The sequence below is a fragment of the Rhinolophus sinicus genome, linkage group LG03 (assembly GCF_036562045.2).
Source record: "Rhinolophus sinicus isolate RSC01 linkage group LG03, ASM3656204v1, whole genome shotgun sequence".
NCBI classification, from domain to species: Eukaryota; Metazoa; Chordata; class Mammalia; order Chiroptera; family Rhinolophidae; genus Rhinolophus; species Rhinolophus sinicus.
Genome location: NC_133753.1, coordinates 113,187,423 through 113,206,522, shown reverse-complemented (window position 1 = coordinate 113,206,522; position 19,100 = coordinate 113,187,423). Strand labels below are relative to the sequence as shown.

At 34.8% G+C, this 19,100-nt stretch overlaps 1 long non-coding RNA gene across 2 annotated transcripts in view; it reads left to right on the top strand.

The window, feature by feature from the left end:
- Nucleotides 1–19,100, top strand: part of LOC141570666 (uncharacterized) — a 48,776-nt gene that overhangs the window by 17,765 nt on the left and 11,911 nt on the right. The window contains exon 2 of one of the 2 annotated variants that reach the window (XR_012494956.1): nucleotides 1,644–1,727. The exons of the other annotated variant lie outside the window; for it this stretch is intronic. This is a non-coding gene — a long non-coding RNA (uncharacterized LOC141570666). The remainder of the gene's footprint in view (nucleotides 1–1,643; nucleotides 1,728–19,100) is intronic. 2 annotated transcript variants of the gene reach the window in all.

Below are 19,100 nucleotides of genomic sequence, written 5' to 3'. Positions count from 1 at the left end.
AAACTACAGATTTTCAGTGGAGATGAAACAGCTTTATGTTATAAAAAATGCCATTTGGAAATTTCATAGCTAGAGAAGGGAAATCAGTGCCTGCTTCAAAGGACAGGCTGACTCTCCCATTAGGGGCTAATATAGCTGGTGACTTTAATTTGAAGCCAATATTCATTTACCATTTCAAAAATTCTAGGGCCCTTAAGAATTATGCTAAATCTACTTGCCTGTGCTCTATACATGCAACAACAACACTTGGATGAGGGTACATCTGTTTACAACATGGCTTGCTGAATATTTTAAGCCCACTGTTGAGACCTACTGCTCAGAAAAAAAAGATTCCTTTCAAAATATTATTGCTTAATGACAATGCAATGACCACCAATGAGTTCCGATGGAGATGTACAACAAGATTACCGTGTTTCCTTGAAACTAAGACCTAGCGGGACCATCAGCTCTAATGTGTATTTTGGAGCAAAAATTAATATAAGGCCTGGTCTTATATAAGACTGGGTATAATATAATATAATATAATATAATATAATATAATATAATATAATATAATATAATATAATATAATATAATACCAGATCTTGTATTAATTTTTGCTCCAAAAGATGCCTTAGAGCTGATGGTCTGGCTAGGTCTTAATTTTGGGGAAACACAGTAATGTCATTTTCATGCTTGTTAACACAACAGCTGTTCTGCACCCTATAAATCAAGGAGTGATTTTTTTACTTTCACGTCTTATTATTTAAGAAATACATTAAGGAAATAGCTTCCACAGATAGTGATTCCTCTGATGGATCATCTCAGCAAAGTAAATTGAAGCATTTCTGGAAAGGATTCAGTGTTCTAGATGCCATTAAGAACATGCATGATTCATGGGAAGAGGTCAAAATATCAGCATTACAGGAGTTTGGAAGAAGTTGATTCCAACCCTCATGGATGACTTTGAGGAGTTCAAGACTTCGGTGGAGGAAATAACTGCAGAAGTGATGAAAAAGCAAGAGAACTAAAATTAGAAGTGGAGTCTGAAGATGTGACTGAATTGCTGCAACTGCATGATAAAACTTTACTGAATGAGAAGTTGTATCTTAGGGATGAGCAAAGAAAGTGGTTTCTTGAGATGGAATTGACTTCTGATGAAGATGCTGGCAAGATTATTGAAATGACAACAAAGGATCTAGAAAATTATATAAACTTAGTTGATTAAGAGCCAGAAGGGTTTCAGAGGACTGATTCCAATTTTGAAAGAAGTTCTACTGTGGGTAAAATGCTATCAAACAACATCTCATGCTACAGAGAAACTGCTCATGAAAGAGTTAATCAATGTGGCAAACTCCATTGTTGTCTTAAGAAATTGCCATAGCCACCCTAACTGTCAGTGACCATGACCCTGAGCAGTCACGATAAACATCATGGCAAGACCCTCCACCAGCAAAAAACATTACAATTTGATGAAGGCTCAGATGACGGTTAGCATTTTTTGCAACAAAGTATGTTTTAATTAAGGTATGCACATGTTTGTTAGACATATAACTATTGCACACTTAATAGACTACAGTATACTGTAAACATAACTTTTATATGCACTGGGAAACCAAAAAATGTGTGTGACTTGCTTTATTTCAATATTGACTCTATTGCAGGGATCTAGAATTGAACCCGCAATATCTCCAAGGTATTCCTATAGCAAGTGACAAAAACATTTCTTCATGTACATGATCATGCTGGTAAGTACCATGCCCATACTTTCAGTTGGCTTGATCAAGTGGTATGCCTCAGCAATACAGCAATATCTTAAATAGTTTCAACTTATAAGATAAGGGATGAAATAGCAAAGCTTTTAATTTGATATGTAATATAATAAGGTTTCTTAAAAAGACTGAGCTGTGATGCAAATGCTTCAATCATCTAAGATTTCACTCTCTGATATTAGTGATTTCCTCTCCATATTAGTGAAGGAAATCAATAATAATGGTTTGGGGCAACATACAAACTATATCCAGCATATGAATGAATATGTTTCTAAATTATCTATAACCGAGGAGGAAATTGAGGGTTCATTTGCTACTATTTCTCAAGTTAATAACATTCAAGCTTCAATTTTTTTAATGTGGTATGAATGTTAACTTATATCATCAGTGAGAAATTTCTCCATAATTTCAGGTTAATGTTTGATCTAAAAATATGCAGAACTGTCTTACAGTCATGATGCACTTGCTGACATTCTCAATGACCTATAAAAATGAATAATTTTCTATCTTAAAAGAAATAACTTACAAAAAAAAACACATCTGAATGGGACTGACTCAACCTATACCTCATCAAGTGGAAAGAGATACATTAGTGTAAGTTTGCAGTTTTATTCGTCTTAATAATATATTACTTTTAAAGACTGTATTTTGTTGAATTGTGATAAACATTAATTTTTCTCTGAACTTTATGTAAAACTGATAGTCTCTATATACTCGTATATTAAAAGCCCAAATTCTGAGGCAAAAAGAAATGCAGGTAGTTTGGCTAAAGCCCTACCATGTCTCTTTGAGCTCCTAAAAAATATATTATTTTTAGCAGAATGTAGTTAAATGCTCTTCCTAGCCTATTACCCTGGTGACTGACTTTCCACATTTAATGTGTTTATTCAATTCCCCATGCTAGAGATTACAAATTCTCTTAGACTCTTCATGAAAGTTCCATTCACCTCCTGACAAGCTGAAGACAGTAATTAGAATCTGATTAATGTTTCCCCGTGGGGAAAAAAATAAGGAGAATATACTGACCCAAGCTAACAGAACCATTCCTTTTGAAAAGACGTCCAGGTTTGAAAAGAAAAAAAAACACAAAAAAACAGAAGAATCTCTATTTCCAGGCTATGAAGTAATTTTTCTTGTTAATTAGCCCAAAGTACGTTCAATTTAATCTTTAAAAGCTGTGTTGGCAATGTGAATTATTTTAATGATTAAGAAGAATACTTCCACAAAATGCCAAACTTAATTTAGTAAACAACTATCCACAAGAATTTTTTTTTTTTTTCAAATCAAATAATCCTCATATTACCTAAAAACCCAAAAAGAAATGGAGGACATCTTATTATTAACGATCTTAATATATCAAAGGACCCTTCAGATTGCTGCTGGAATAATGTTTTATGGCTACAGCTTCCATTTTTCTTCTGACAGGATAGCTAATTTGACCCTTTAGATACGCCAACACCAGGGAAGTACTTATCTCATCACATCTTTTATTCTCAGGTCTCACCAAATGGTCCCAGGGATATTTCACAGCAAAAAATAATTTTCAACTAAATCATGCTATGATTACTCTGTTGGGAAAACAAAGACACACACGCATAGAAACATCAAATAGCCAACTAAATTGGATCACCAAAACTTCCATGTTTTAAAAAAGTAAATTCCCATTAGAACTGGACAATGACTTAAATTTCTGAAGGTCAAATATATTCAACTTTATTCTCTATTACTTATAAAAGTAGGAAGGAAGGAAGGAAGGGAAGAAGGAAAGAAAGAGAGGGAGGGAGGGAAGGAAAAAAGAAGGGAAGGAGGGAGAGAAGGAGGGAGGGAAAAAGAGAGAGGAAGGAAGGAAGGAAGGAAGGAAGGAAGGAAGGAAGAAAGAAAGAAAGAAAGAAAGAAAGAAAGAAAGAAAGAAAGAAAGAAAGAAAGAAAGAAAGAAAGAAAGAAAGAAAGAAAGAAAGAAAGAAAAGGGAAAAAATGAACTAAAATTTATTTTCCTTATTTGGCTTTCTTCTAATAGTCAAAACAAGTTGAAAGCTTTTCTATTCAAAATGAGATTGCTTTTGCTGTTAACATTGTTAAGTACTTCTTGCTTCTCCCTCCCCCAATCTCCTTATTGACTGTGGGCCACATCCTGGCTTCTGCTTCCTGTGATCAAGCAATATTCCTACACATATCCAACATTAGGTCCGCAGGCTAGACAGAGTCTAAACTCCTACCCCACCACACAGTAGGATTCCCCATTGCCTCATGAAACCAACCCCAGCCCTCCTATCTGGCCCCTCTCAGAGCTACATTCTCTCAGATCAACAGTCTGTTTCCCTCTCTCCTCATGGCTTCCACACATGGTGACCTACATGCATTGCTTATTCTTTTTCTAAAATCACCCCCAGAAGAAAGTGACAGTAGAGTCCCCCAAAGTTCCACAGATGAAAGATTGGACAGAAGGGAGCAGCCTGGCCACTGGTGGACCCAGCTTAGCTCTTAAAGCTTTCCCTGTGTTCACAAGACAAAGGGAATGTGAGTCTCTTGCTACTAGCAGGTATTGCTACCCTGAGGCAATTTGGAAGGAGAAAAAGGAGGAGGAGAAGGAGGAGGAGGAGAAATAAATGGACTATGAAGAACCTTTGTGAGAGGCGACAAAGTAAGGGAAGTCTTTGCATTTGTGTTACCCACATACTTCATGGCAATTGTTTTAGCTGGGTCCCTGAAAAAGCTTTCAGGATAGCAGACAACATGATGCTTTTGTTGTTTTCTTTGTTCAAGGTTAACTTTTAACAAGTCTGATTTCCTCCCACTCACCCAGAGCCTCAGAGCTTTGACATACAAAGCATTCCAGAGCAAAATAAAATGAAATAAAGCTTCTGCTGTCTGCTCCCAACCTTGTCTGATTGGCATTTTAAGGCAATATTCAAGTCTCCTACAGATGTAATTTTCCATCAGTTATTCTGCCCCAGAGTAGAACACCAAGTGCAGAGGAGAAGAAGGGGAGACAAACCTGACTGGAATCACTTCTCTACTACTATTTGTCAAGGTTTACTTATGACTGTCCCTTTCTCCTTATGCTGTGAGGGCTTCTTTTTTTCTCCTTTTACAAACCTGACATGAAGCCAAAAACTCCCAGTGAGGAAATATTTTTATTTAACTGTGCAAAGGTCAGACAAAAATGTGGTAAGGGCATTTTATTTTTCAGCACATATTAATCTTGGTTGTGCTCAGCCACAGAACTTCTTGAAAGGCAGTGGGAGTCAGTGCAGGACTTTAATACAGATTTCTGGCAGGTACAGTTCAAGGTTCTGCGGGACTGCAATGACATGTGTGGTCAAGGGTGGAATTACACAGCTCAGTGACCTTAGCCTGCTTCTTTGGGGCTGTTTTCTACCTAAGTTGTCCTCTCAGTCTCCGAGTAAGTAGAAGGAATCTGTTAAGTGGCTAATTGCTAAGTGAGGTGCTACCTCTAACCTTAGCCCAATACTGGTGCTCCAGTAACAATTCTACAATTTTCATCTGTGAAGCTTGACGAAATTTATAAACACAAAAATGATGACTGAAAAGTCCAGGGGGGAAAAAAAATGATGACTGAAAAGTCCAGGGGAAAAAAAAAGAAAAGAAAAGAAAACTTTTTAAAAGGCATTCTTTTTCCTGAGATAAGAAGAAAACAAGGATATGCCAAATATGCCAAATCTTTTTGACAGGTTGACTGTGGCATTTTCCTTTGTGCTTCTCATGCTTGCCTTAGATGTATCTTACTAAATAGCTTTTAAACATATTTTTACTTACCCAATCACAGCAAAATCTATTTGGTGTTTACCAAACCAGACATATTACCTAGTATTCCTTAAATTTTACCTTTATTATATGACGGGTTCTTTCATTTAAAACCAGTTACTTCCTTTATTATGGGCAGTAGGGAATTTGGCTATGTACTCCAGTGATTAAATTGCCAAACCTGATCCAATCCTAAGAATAGTCTCCAATCACTACTGGTTGAGAATGAGCCCAGGGCAGAAACCCAATAATAAAGGACATTAGCATATAAAAAGGTTATGGCCGGTACATGACAACAAAGACCCATTTCAGTACTGCTATAAAATAGTTAGCTTCCAACGCATTTTTAACCAGACACCCTCCCACCACCCTCTAGGTATTTCAAGCAAGTCCTACCACTTGGTGCTGGGGAGAGGAATAGGAACAGATGCTGGTATTAAGATGTACACTCTTATACTCATGTGGCCACTGAAGACTCAAGATACAGTTGTACAAGAATTCTGCTTCTGGGAGTTACGTTCTCATTGAGAAAATGGAAATCCCTGTTACCGTGTTTATCCGAAAATAAGACCTAGCCAGACCATCAGCTCTAATGCTTTTTTTGGAGCAAAAATTAATATAAGACCCGGTCTTATTTTAATATAAGACCCAGTATTATATTATATTATATTATATTATATTATATTATATTATATTATATTATATTATATTAATTATATTATATTATATATTATATTATATTATTATTATAGCCAATCTTATGTAAGACCTGGTATTATATTATATTATATTATATTATATTATATTATATTATACCCAGGCTCCTATTATATAAGACCGGGTATTATATTATATTATATTATATTATATTATATTATAAATTTTTGCTCCAAAAGACTCATTAGAGCTGATGGACCGGCTAGGTCTTATTTTCAGGGAAACACGGTAGTGTTCTGAGGTTATGCTACTTTCACATCACATGTGAGGCTACTTTTTGAAATCTTAGATAAAACTTTTAGATTGACAGCCACTGTGTAGAATCTACCCTGAAGGCAAAGAAGGATAGAGTAGGATTTTTTTAAAAATTTAAATCTTGCTGTGAAGTCATGGTAATCAGCTGAGCTCTTGGGGGGAAAAGTCAGGAAATAGTAGAACAAGAAATGTAAGCACTTTAAACTGATATCGCTTCATAAATTTCTCTAAACCTGCATTTATCAGACATTAAAGCGGAGTACATTTAGTAAGTTGTTTTCATTCCACTGCATGGAATATGTTGAAATCTTTCAAATGCAGTTGAATCAAACATACTTCATGTAAGTTGCCAGGGTGTATATTTTAAAAAGAATAAAGGCTTCTGAAATAAGATAATGTTTAACTATTACACATCACTTCTTTTTATCTTAAGAAATACTTCAAATTCGCAGCTCAGTTTTGTCCGTAGGATGAAAACATGAAACACTGCTTATTATCTATAAATTTTAAGTTTTGATTCTGTCTCTTCTAGAGGACAATTTGTACACTGTTTTTACTATGATTATTATTGGCTATAGCAATAAATATGTATTGAGAAATTACAGGTTTCTAAATTCTATTCCTGTAAGTGCTAATATAAAAAGGAAAAACATAAGTGAGACTAATCTTCCCTAATTAAAATGAAATGCTCAGATGTGACATATTACATAAAATATCACATATTTCCAACCTTCAGGGTTGGAGAAGACTTTTATACAAACATAAATATTTGTTTGTTTATTTATTGATGTATGCCTTTGGAAACTGAATTGTGAGACTTGATTCATGATTATCAGAATTCAGGGATTTGTTTATGCCTGTGTTAGAAAAATAAAAAGCACTAAGCAGAATTCATGCATTGAAACAATTAGCTTAATTAATAACTTTAAAATATTGCTGTTGATTAAATCTAATACCAGGTTATCTTTCATTTTTAACGTTAAATGAATTTGTCAAATGATGACAAAAATGGTGGTATTTTGAACTGTGGATGTGGAAATTTTTCATATCTGTTCCCTGTTAACAGAAGAGACCAGAAGACATTATAGTGTATGTAATTTTTGATGTAGCACAAAGATTTTCCCCAATATTTTGCAGCAGACCTCTAAGTTGCTTGACCTGCCTGATTCTGTCTCACTTGGATAGAGATGGCCTGTCAAATCCATCAAATACTGATTGGAATAGATTACTACGGAGTTGATGGAGCACTGGGATTAGGACCGTCTTTCTGCAAGAGACTCTGTAATCATGATGAGAGGTTATTGTTGCCTGGGAGCTCAAAAGAGACAAACCACACTGCACGCAAGGATCAACTGGAGCTTTTTGTAATGCAACAGACGTGGAAAAACAGTACTAGTCATAACATGTGCCACTAAGCCCAGTGGTCATCCAAAAGTTATGTTCAGCATTCATAAAAAGTACAGCTGCAATATTTTAAGAAAAATAATACATTAATTTGGGAAATTTCCAAATAAATTGTATCTTTTCTTGAAAAAATGCTTCTCTTAAAATTCAATGTTTTATTTTTGGCTTTTGTACAGAGAACACAATATCTTCTAAGACAGTCTTCTAATTTGATTTAAAATAGTAGAATATTCATAAAAATGAATATATAAATATGGATAAGTATATTATATAATTATTGCTCAAACACTGTGAACTTGGACTTGGAAAAGCTAATATATTGGGGATTTTAGAGGGTTAAAAGCCAATAACAGGAGCTTTTCATAAAACCAGCCTGGTGAAATGTTTTAACATAAGATGTACGATTCAGCTCCCTTTAAGGACATGTTGCTTAAATAAATTGTACTAGCACTAAAATGCATGACAGGAGGGTTAAAAATACGTTTTCACTGAACTATCATTAATGTGATATTTCACCTTTTCTCTGACCTCTAGAAAATTGCCTTTTTATTATGTACTACATATCTGGGTTTTTGTTTCTGAATGAAACAGGACGACTTAAAAAAAAAAAAAAGTCAGTTATACAGCAAGGTCTGTGTACCCTAACTAAGAGAACATGTAAAATATAAAATATAACATCGCCATATAGAGATCTGACCTTTGAAAGGTATAGAGCATTACTAGTATGTAACATCTTTTTGTGCAATGTATTCCGATGACAGAAAAGCCAAAACGTTATTTTCCATATTGTCAGAACCAAGGCATACACTAATAGAAAGGGTTTCTGCTAGGCATAGGATTACAATAACTGCATTTCCTTTTAACATGAGAACCCTAATATTCCTAGTCACTCAAACAATGATCACTTTTCTTGTACAGTAGAAATATGTGGTTTGGACATCATTAAAATGAAATACATTTTTCATAATCATCTGTGGGCTGCAATTTCTAAATCTTGATATTGATATCAAAGATAATGTGAAGTATAATAAATGTCACATACTTGAAGTCTTTTAATTTTAGCCTTCTTTCATTCTTATCATTCACTTACCCTGGCCAAGGCCTTGGTTTAACTGCTACCACCTGTTGTTTCAAGGGCCAGAGAGCTCTAAGCCCCCCTTGTAATGAAGGCACAAGAAAATTGTTTACCCAGTGTTCTCACATTTTTTAGAGTGGGGCATTGTTCTTTTGCTTATACTGATCCCTGCTTCAGCATAACTTCAATGTATAATTAGATTTCAAAACTCCCTTCCTGTAAGGGGTGATTACAGAAAAGACCAAATGGAAGAAAGGGGTCAAAGAACTAGATTCTTCCATACAGAGTAGGCAGCTAGTAATCTGAGAGGAAATTGGAAGGGAGCAACGTTGTCTATAAAAATCAATGGTTAAAGAGTAAGTATTTTGACAGCACTACAGATACCTAGCATCTATGGTTCAGTTGAATGGTCTTGCAGTAGGAACCAGATTGTTGTATCCATTCCAGAATCTGTTTTAACAAAGCTCTCTCCTGTCTGAAACCATTGAATATTTCATTTTCACATGTATTAACTTAGATCCTCATGATTCAACGAATATGATGTACACAGTATATTAAACAGTCTGAACTTAGCAGGACACAAATTTAAACTTGTTATATTTTAACTCAATTGCTGCCTTATTAGTCCTATTCCTTTTTATGTACAAACAGGCCACAGATAGGTCAGCAATTGTATCGCCTAAGGAGCTATCCAACCAAAAAATGATTTACCAGTTTTTCCTTCTTATAGTCACTCCCAATCTCTTAGTAGTTCTCTTGTGATTTTCTTTCTTAATTTAGATGTTCTGCTACCCACATTAGGTCTGGTGAGCATATAGAGATTATTTGGTACATACTATACCGACCTTTGGGACTTCAGCCACAATTCTGAGATAATAGTAAAAATTCCATTCCAAACTCTGTAACAAAAATACTAAAATAGTTTTAGTTTCAGGTAATGGCAGAGTGGCTTGTGTCCGAAAACTCTTCTACCCATAACAATTTAAACTGCTAGACAAAATATTAAAAAGCTGTTTGAAAATGTTTGGGGAAAAGCTTGAAAATGCTGGAGACTAGGAAGTAAGTAGAGGAGTTAGGACATGTGGAAAAAAGAAACTATATAGGATGAGATCCACATTTATCTGTTTTGTGATGGTTGTTTGTTTTTACCCTTAAGGAGAGTTTCCAGATGTGCTTATCTAGGTGATACAGCTGTATCAAAACACAGTAGTTTTGCTGGGATTAGTCAATGATTGCAGTCCTAGGCTTCCAAGAAATTGAAGGAGGAATCATGTAATGGAGGAATGCAAAGGAGAGGAAGTCCAAAATCTGAGTACATACACTGCTAAAATACTTAGCTGACTCTTGAACTACACGTAACTGACGACAAATTCTAAGAAGTACAGAGAAACCAAAGCTAAAAGATTAAAGGAGCTAATCGATGATTTCAGAAGCTGCCTGCCACTTGGGACACAGAGTTAGGAATTCAAACAGAGTGATAGAGGACTGGAAAACACCTTGAGTTATACACTGAAATCTTATTAAGACCACAACTTAGGAGTAAAGATCATGTCCCAGAACTAAAGGATATATCCTAGTACTAAAAGCAAATGTACGTAAACCCATCCATCAAAGCCTTAAACCAAGCTTCCCTTTGACCAAATGACCTGTCAGTAATTTAAATGCCTGCCATTGCAAAAGAAGCAACCTTCAGAGAAAGATAAAACTAAGAGGTTTCTACAATGTACTACCCACAATGTCTATTAATCAACTATTAGTAGACACATAAAGAAACAGAAAAATAATATCATTATTAAAAGAAGAAATATACAATACAAACAGATATAGAGATGACCCATATTTTGAAATTAATAAGCAAGAATGTTAAAATACCTAATACATATGCTAAAGAAAGAATAAGAAAATTTAGATATAATGAGTAAAGAGATGAGAACATTTAGGACAGATATTAAAAATGTAAGGAAAAGGAAACTCGAAAATCTTTGAACTGAAAAAACATAACATTTGAAATAAAAATCCATTAGATGTAAACAACAATAGATTAGACACAAGAGGGTATATAATCAATGGACATAAAAATAGGATAATAGAAGTTATACAAACTGAAGCACAGAGAGAAAAAAATTGAAAGAAATAAGACTCAATGAATTAGGTATAGTATGAGGTGATCTATCACATGTGTAATTGAAGTCTCCAAGAGAGTGAAGACAAAATTAAACAAAAAAAATTTAAAGAAACATTGGCCAAGTTTTTTTTTCCATATATGATTGCAATAGTGGCCCAGATATTGGAAAAGCTCAAAATATAAACACAAAGAAATCCACAACTAAGATCTTCAAAGTCAAACTGCTGAAACCAAAGAACAAGAGAAAGACATAAAGCGCTTTAAAAGAGAAACATTGTATTTATGAGAACTACAATAAGACTGATAACTGATATCAGAAACACTTGAAGCCAGTATACAGTGGAGTGACATCTCTTAAGAACTGAAAGAAAAATAAAATTGTAAACAATTATATATCTAGTGACAATGATTATTACAAAATGAAAGCAAAGTGCTTTTACCAGATAACAGAAGGCAAAGATAATTCACCAGCAGACTCATAAGAGATACTTACGACACATATGAGATACTTATATTCATAAGGGTCACAGTGAAGGGAAATAATATCAGATGAGAACTTATTTCAAAAAGAGAATATAAAAAGGAATGGAGAATTGGCAAAATGGGTGAAGGGAAACAAAATGTATAAACTTCCAGAGTGGATCAATCAACTCTAAAGCTAGTACAAAGGATAAAAGGCAAAAGTAGGAAGATCATCTGTAATTACAAAAATAAATTAAGGGACACACACAAACATACACACACACAAAAGAAGTAAAAAATAATGACAAAAACATTACCAATGAGAAGGTGAATAAAAATTGTAGTCATTTTAACACTTGTTCGAACTTAGGCAACCACCAACTGAAAATAGACTACTACAAACATAGCTTGATATATAGGAAGGGCATGGTAACCACAAACCAAAACTCTACAAGAGATATACAAGAAATATGGAGAAAGGAATCCAAACATGACACTATAGAAAGTCATCAATATACAAGAGAATAAGCAAGGAACACAGAAGAACTACAGAAACAATCAGAAAACAATAAAATGGCAATAACTACATACCTCTCAATAATTACTTTAAATGTAAATGGACTAAATGCTCCAATTAAAAGAAATAAGGCAGCTGAATGGATTAAAAAAAAAAAAACAAGACTCTTGTAGGCATACATTTGCTGCCTACAAGAGACTCACTTCAGATTAAAAAACATACGAACTGAAAGTAAAGGGATGGAAAAAGATATTTCGTGCAAACGGAAATGGGGAAAAAAGTAGTGAAGTAGCAATACTTATAGCAGACAAAACAGCCTTTAAAACTAGGACTGTGGCAAGAGACAAAAAAAGGCATAATGATAAAGAGATCAATCGAACAAGAGGATACATGAGGATATTTACTCTCGTAAATATCTATGTACCCTCTGTACAAACACCTAACTATATAAAGCAAATACTGACACACAACGGGAGAGATCGACAGTAATACAGTCACAGTAGGGGACTTTAACACCCCACTGACATCAGTGAAGAAATCTTCCAGACAGAAAATCAACATGGAAACAGCGGCCTTAACTGACACATTAGACCAGATGGATTTAATTGATGTTTTTAGAGCATTTCACCCCAAAGCAACTAAAGACACTCACGAAAGAGGACTTTGAGAACTGTTTCAGAAAGTGGCAAGAATGATGGGATAAGTGTGTTCAAAGTGAGGGCAGTATTTTAAGAGGAATTAATGGCAATGTGTCTTTTACTGCAATTTTTTATTTTAAGTTTAAACATTCACCATATATTTTTGATCCCACCTCATATCCTTTTTCCCAGGGAAAATTAGAAAACCAGATGGAGTAACTAAAAGGTATGGTGGTACTGGTGTATTAGTTCAACTGCAATTTAAATAGATTTATTTTAATTAGAATTTTACCTCAATGACTCTGTAGCTTCTTAGTTGCATAAAAGTCACACAATGATTATTATTGTATCATTTTGCTGGTAAGCAATTTTTTTTTATCATTTAAGTTTTCTGACTTTTAAATACATTCTGTGACTTGTCTCCATCAACTTACTCAACCTGAGCATCCAGCTGTCTTATCCAGGTTTTCCAAAACTACTGCCTTCACCATGGAGTTCCTTAAGTTTTACCATTTCATGGTTTATTTCTAACCAACATGTCCTGAAGGAGGTAAATAGACTGCCTACCACGCTATTCTATGTCATCCCCAGTGTTGTTTGGAATCAGCTCACTGACACTTTTTTTCAAGTCATTTATCTACCTTCTTAGGTCATGATTTCCATCATTTTTTTCTGGACTTGGCAGACCTCTTGGAGCTGGGCACAACTAGTTTTCTGCATCAGGTTGTTGAAGTTTTTTATTAAAAAGCCACACAGAGATGACAAAGCAAGTAACCATCAGTACTTGTAAAAACAGAAGTTTCAAGTACAGTCTTCCATTTTTTTCTTTTTTTTCAATATGGAACACATTTGCTCAACAACAAAATACATTTCTTGGGAGTTGCACAGGCAATTTTTACCCAGAACATTTTTAATAATAATTTGCAATTCCATTGTTTACAAATAAGCAAGTCTCACTTTCTCTTTTTTTTTTAATTTATTGGGGTGACAATTGTTAGTAAAATTACACAGATTTCAGGTGTACAATTCTGTATTACATCATCTATAAATCCCATTGTGTGTTCAGCACCCAGAGTCAGTTCTCATTCCATCACCATATATTTGATCCCCCTTACCCTCATCTCCCACCCTCCACCCCCTTACCCTCTGGTAATCACTAAAATATTGTCTGTGTCTATGGGTTTTTGTTTCTCATTTGTTTGTCTTGTTCTTTTGTTGTTTTTGGTTTATATACCACATATCAGTGAAATCATATGGTTCTCTGCTTTTTCTGTCTGACTTATTTCGCTAAGCATTATACACAGGGCTACAATAATCAAAACAGCATGATATTGGCAGAAAAACAGACACATAGCCCAATGGAATAGAGTTGAGAACCCAGAAATAAAACCACATAAATATGGACAGATAATTTTTGACAAAAAAGCTAAAAACATACAATGGAGGAAAGACAGCCTCTTTAATAAATGGTGCTGGCAGAATTGGATAGCCACGTGCAAAAGAATGAAACTGGACTGCTATCTGTCACCATGTACCAAAATTAATTCAAAATGGATCAAAGACTTAAGCATAAGACCTGACACAATAAACCGCATAGAAGAAAATATAGGTACTAAAATTATGGACCTTGGGTTCAAAGAGCATTTTATGAATTTGACTCCAAAGGCAATGGAAGTAAAAGCTAAAACAAATGAATGGGACTACATGAAACTTAAAAGCTTCTGCACAGCAAAAGAAACCATCGACAAAATAAAGAGACAACCAACTGAATGAGAGAAGATTTTTGCAAAAAGTCTCACTTTCAAAACACTCCCTGAGGTCATCAGATACAATTTTGCTTCTTGAGTCCTCGTGACTAGTGTTTTCCCAATATTTTTAGTGTTGAACAGAGCTGGCACTTCCCACCAGATCAATCTTTCTAAGAAAATAAATTCACCACTTCTGTTTTGGCTTCCTTTCTGGTGTCTTTTTGTAAGTTGCTTTTCCTTCCCAATGGACACAGTGCTGCTTAGAGATCCAAAGGGCAGCAACTATATCTAAAAATAATTCCAGATACCCCAGCCACCGTAAAAACTGTATCCAAAGAAACAAAATGTGTTTGAAGAAAATAACATTTAAAATCCTCTCCTAAATTTTTGTGGCACTTAAAACAGGATTTTTTTTTTCCCCTTTTTCAGACTCAGTTTAAAATTTTATCCTTTCCAAATTTGACTAATGCAGCCGCTGGATGAAGGAACTCTTTTAAATAATTGCCAAGAGAACAAAATAGAAATCAAAGTGTCAAATTCCCTAACATTATTTTGTAGGTAGCCTTAAATACTTCTTTAATGCCTGTGAGAAATCAAATATTGGTAATCTGTCTCCGTCCATTCTCTCTTCCCAGATAGCTAATGATATGCATTATACTTCCCTGACTGTGTGTACCTTTCATTTCACGCAAAGCCTTTAATCCTTCTCTTTTTAGATAAAATGCCATAACCATAGTGTAGTAGGTTAAGATTGATTGACAAGTGCATATAATTATGGCTTCAATTGCACAGTATGTTTTACAGTTGAAAAAAATGCACAACCTTGAAAATAAAGAAGTTGTGCCCTTTCTCTGGGATAAAAGGATCATATCAAATTGGTTCATTTCTTTGCTGGAATGAAATAAAAGATTTCCTATAACAAAGAACACCACCCAAAAGGCTGCTGGAGGATGTCTTTCTTGACTAGATAATGCTTTGCCAATAAGGAAATCAAAAGAGATAAAAACGGAATTTTAAGAGTTTGTCCCTTTTACTTCATTTCCATTCATAGTTAATACATAGTTGGCAACAAAAAGAGATCATAGCAGAATCATGTAACATCCAAAAATATAAATTTATAAAATGTATAAAAGGATGAAGTTTAAAAATTAAAACCAAGGTTTATATTAGGTTAAACAAACTTCCCTTACCTTACTTCTGGCCCTGGGTTCTAGCAAAACCCACAATAAATTCATGTCATACTCCTTTAGTTTCAGTATTCTGTTCTAATCTATTAAATACAAAAATATTCATGGATTTAGGATTTCATTTTAAAATGTGATTGAATACACCGATTGGGAAGCTTAGATCTGGGCCGTCAATAGGAAGACAGAAACTTCACCCATCCAATGGTGAGTATAGTCGTGACTGTGTGCACATTTGCAGGCATGTGTCATAGTTGCTTACCCACTTATTGAAGCATTCTTTGAGCACCCACTGTAGGCCAGGTATCACGAATCTGCCCTTTAACTCTCTGTATTCAGCTAACAGAACTTCATCTGTCTTCTTTTTGCTGGGCTAAGCACCTCTGTTTGCCTGATAATACAATAGTTCCCCCTTATCTGCACGGGATACGTTCCAAGACCCCCAGTGGATGTCTGAAGCCACAGATAGTTTGGACCCTATATATACGATGGTTTTCCCTATACATACATACCTATGATAAAGGTTAATTTATAAATTAGGTACAGGAAGAGATTACCAATGAAAGTTAATAAAAGTTACGTGAATGTGTTTGGTCTCTTCCTCTCAAAATATCTTATTTTACTTTACTCACCCCTTCTTGTGATTATGTGAGATGATAAAATGCTATGTGATGAGATGAAGTAAAGTGAACGATGTAGGAATCATGACATAGCGTTAAGCTACTCTTGTGCTTTGGAAATATTGTTAGGTAAAATAAAGGATTCTTGAACACAAGTGCTGTGATACTGCCGCATTTGATTTAATAATGGAGTCAGCTACTAAGTTACTAACAGGTGGACAGCGTGTACAGTGTGGATACTCAAGGCAAAGGGATGATTCATGTCCTAAGCTAGAGTGGGATGGCATGATTTCATCATGCTGTTCAAAGGATGCTCAATTTAAAACTTCTGAATTGCTTATTTCTGGAATTTTCCATTTAATATTTTTGAACAATGGTTGACTGCGAGTAACTGAAACTGTGGAAAACGAAACCATGGAGAAGGGGAAACTACTGCATAATTTTAGATTATTTGCCATTTTGAACCCCTGCATGTTGTTTGTCAAGAGATAAGGCCCATGAGTACTTTTATCCTGGACACCATTCTTTTATCCATAATGTCTCAAAACTCATGAAAATGTAACTCAGCCACATAATGCCGTAAGAATTCTTTAATAAATTGAGGTGTCTTCCATCTAATAAGGGCAGGGCCATGTAGTAGGGGTGATGGAATCAATAAAAATATTTGTAACCTCTAATACTTTAAGAATAATCTTATCAAAACACTTTGCTGTCATTTCAAAACTCAGAAAACGGCATCCCGAAGCAATTGGACACTGCTCAGGGTAATTTGAGAGGAGCAGGAGAGTAGCTCAGAATCCCAGACATTTGTCCAATGAGATCAAGACTTAGTAAAAATCTCTCAAAAAGAGGTAGAGGGCAACTGGAGGTAAGAAGGGGTCAGATGATTGGAGGAATGCGTTGTTTGCATGGAAAGTCAGCTAGAGTAGTGAGGAAGAGAAAAAGGAGGCCTTGAAAGAGAAGAGAAAATGCTAAATCTGGCTGTAAGAAATGCATTAGCCACATTAGCAATGGAAGTAAAGTTGACTTGGCACTAGTATTTTTTAACATATCACTAGCTGACAGTGAGCAAGAGTGAAGAACACAATGACTACTAGTACAGTTTGGCATTACTGCCTTGATGCAGACTGAGTTAGCAGTTTTACCCATCATCGCTTTTGAAACATTAGTACAAATGTCAACATAGTGAAAAAGAGAAATAATGTTTTAGTATTATTATGAAAAAAGCTTTGATCTTTCAGAACACCTGGAATGGTTTCTTAAGGCCCCCCAGGACTCTGCAGACCTCACTTTGAGAAGTGTTACATATATTTTATTTTATGACCTACATGATAATCTCCTTTTCAATCTTCATTCAAAGGTGAGATTTCTCACTCTCCCCCAACTATGGCCTGCCACTGGCATGAAAATGACAAGGCAAAGGGCCCTGGTGTTTTCCTCTTTTTAGCTCAGTATCTATCCCACAGAATAACAACTGTTTCTGATGATGCCTCTAGGGCTAGCATGCTGGTTTAGCACTTTCTGGGCCTGTCACAGATTTAAGGCTTACACAGACAACCTCAAGGATTTTTTTTTTTTTCTTTCTCTTTTTTTTTTTTTTTTTTTAGCAGCAAACAAGGATTCTTAAGAGACCCCCACTCCTCAGAGCCAGGGACGGTTCACCTGAAGTTTGCTTGATGAGTTGTATGTATCTTTCTTCTTGCAGATCAAGTCTTCCTTCTGCAATCTCTAAGATTCCAGTTAGCTTCAGCTTGTCTCTGGTCAGACTGTTTATCCCAGAATTTGGTCACATTCCAGTCTGTTCCCCATCCTAACGGATTTTCCCTCATTTCTGGAACTTTCCTCAAATATTTGTAAGCAAAGTGAAAGAGCTCTGAGTTACAATAGTATAAAAGTTTAGCAAACCAAATGTCCATAACACCAATCGATTATAAATTATGTGAGGATAACATCATTATGCTGAGCAAGAGATACTTGATTTGATCGTTGTGACTAGTCTTGGAGGACCCTCAGAGTAACCATGTGATATGCAACCTCTGACCTGGTCTATGACATTGTCAATTATTTTGACTACCTTTATAATCAATACAATTTACTATGACCAAATTAACCACAGGGTAATCAACACCTTTTGCTAGAGTGCTCAAAACAAAGTATTTAACCTCTGTGTTTCATTATAACAAAGCCTCACTATTTATATTTACATATATGTATATACACAAATATTTTTTCATAAAATTATGTGTATCTACACATATACAAATATTATTTCATATACTTAAAGATTTTAAGATTGAAACCCGAAAGGTTTTAGCCTATTTTAATGACGTTTTCTCAGAAGAATTATCTATGTGTTGAACTTGCACCAGAATCTCTAATACATATTTCAGCAAGATTTATGAAGACAGTGATTATATACTTAAAGTATATAAGATCAACCAATAATGTATATTTATTGAAGTTTAACAATAAGGTAGATTTAATAAAAGGTAGATCCTTACCTTTTATAATATTCCTAAACCTCAATAAACTGTTTTCAATAATTTTACTTTAATTAATATAAATATATCTCAATAAATTTAATTTAAATGCCTACTTATGACTTAAAGTGTTGTGCAGCCAGATCATACAAATGTCCTTAATGCCAGAAATGATTTGTACTTTAAAATTCTCGTGGAATAAAACAAATAAAAAGAAAAACAGATTAGCACATCTTTAGTAGCTAACCCGTTATTTACTTACTCGGTTTAGTACAGGAGAGGTATATTGTTAGAGTGCTCACTGCTGCGATAAAATTAAATCACGGCAGCATTTTTCACACCCAACAAAAGAAATATGT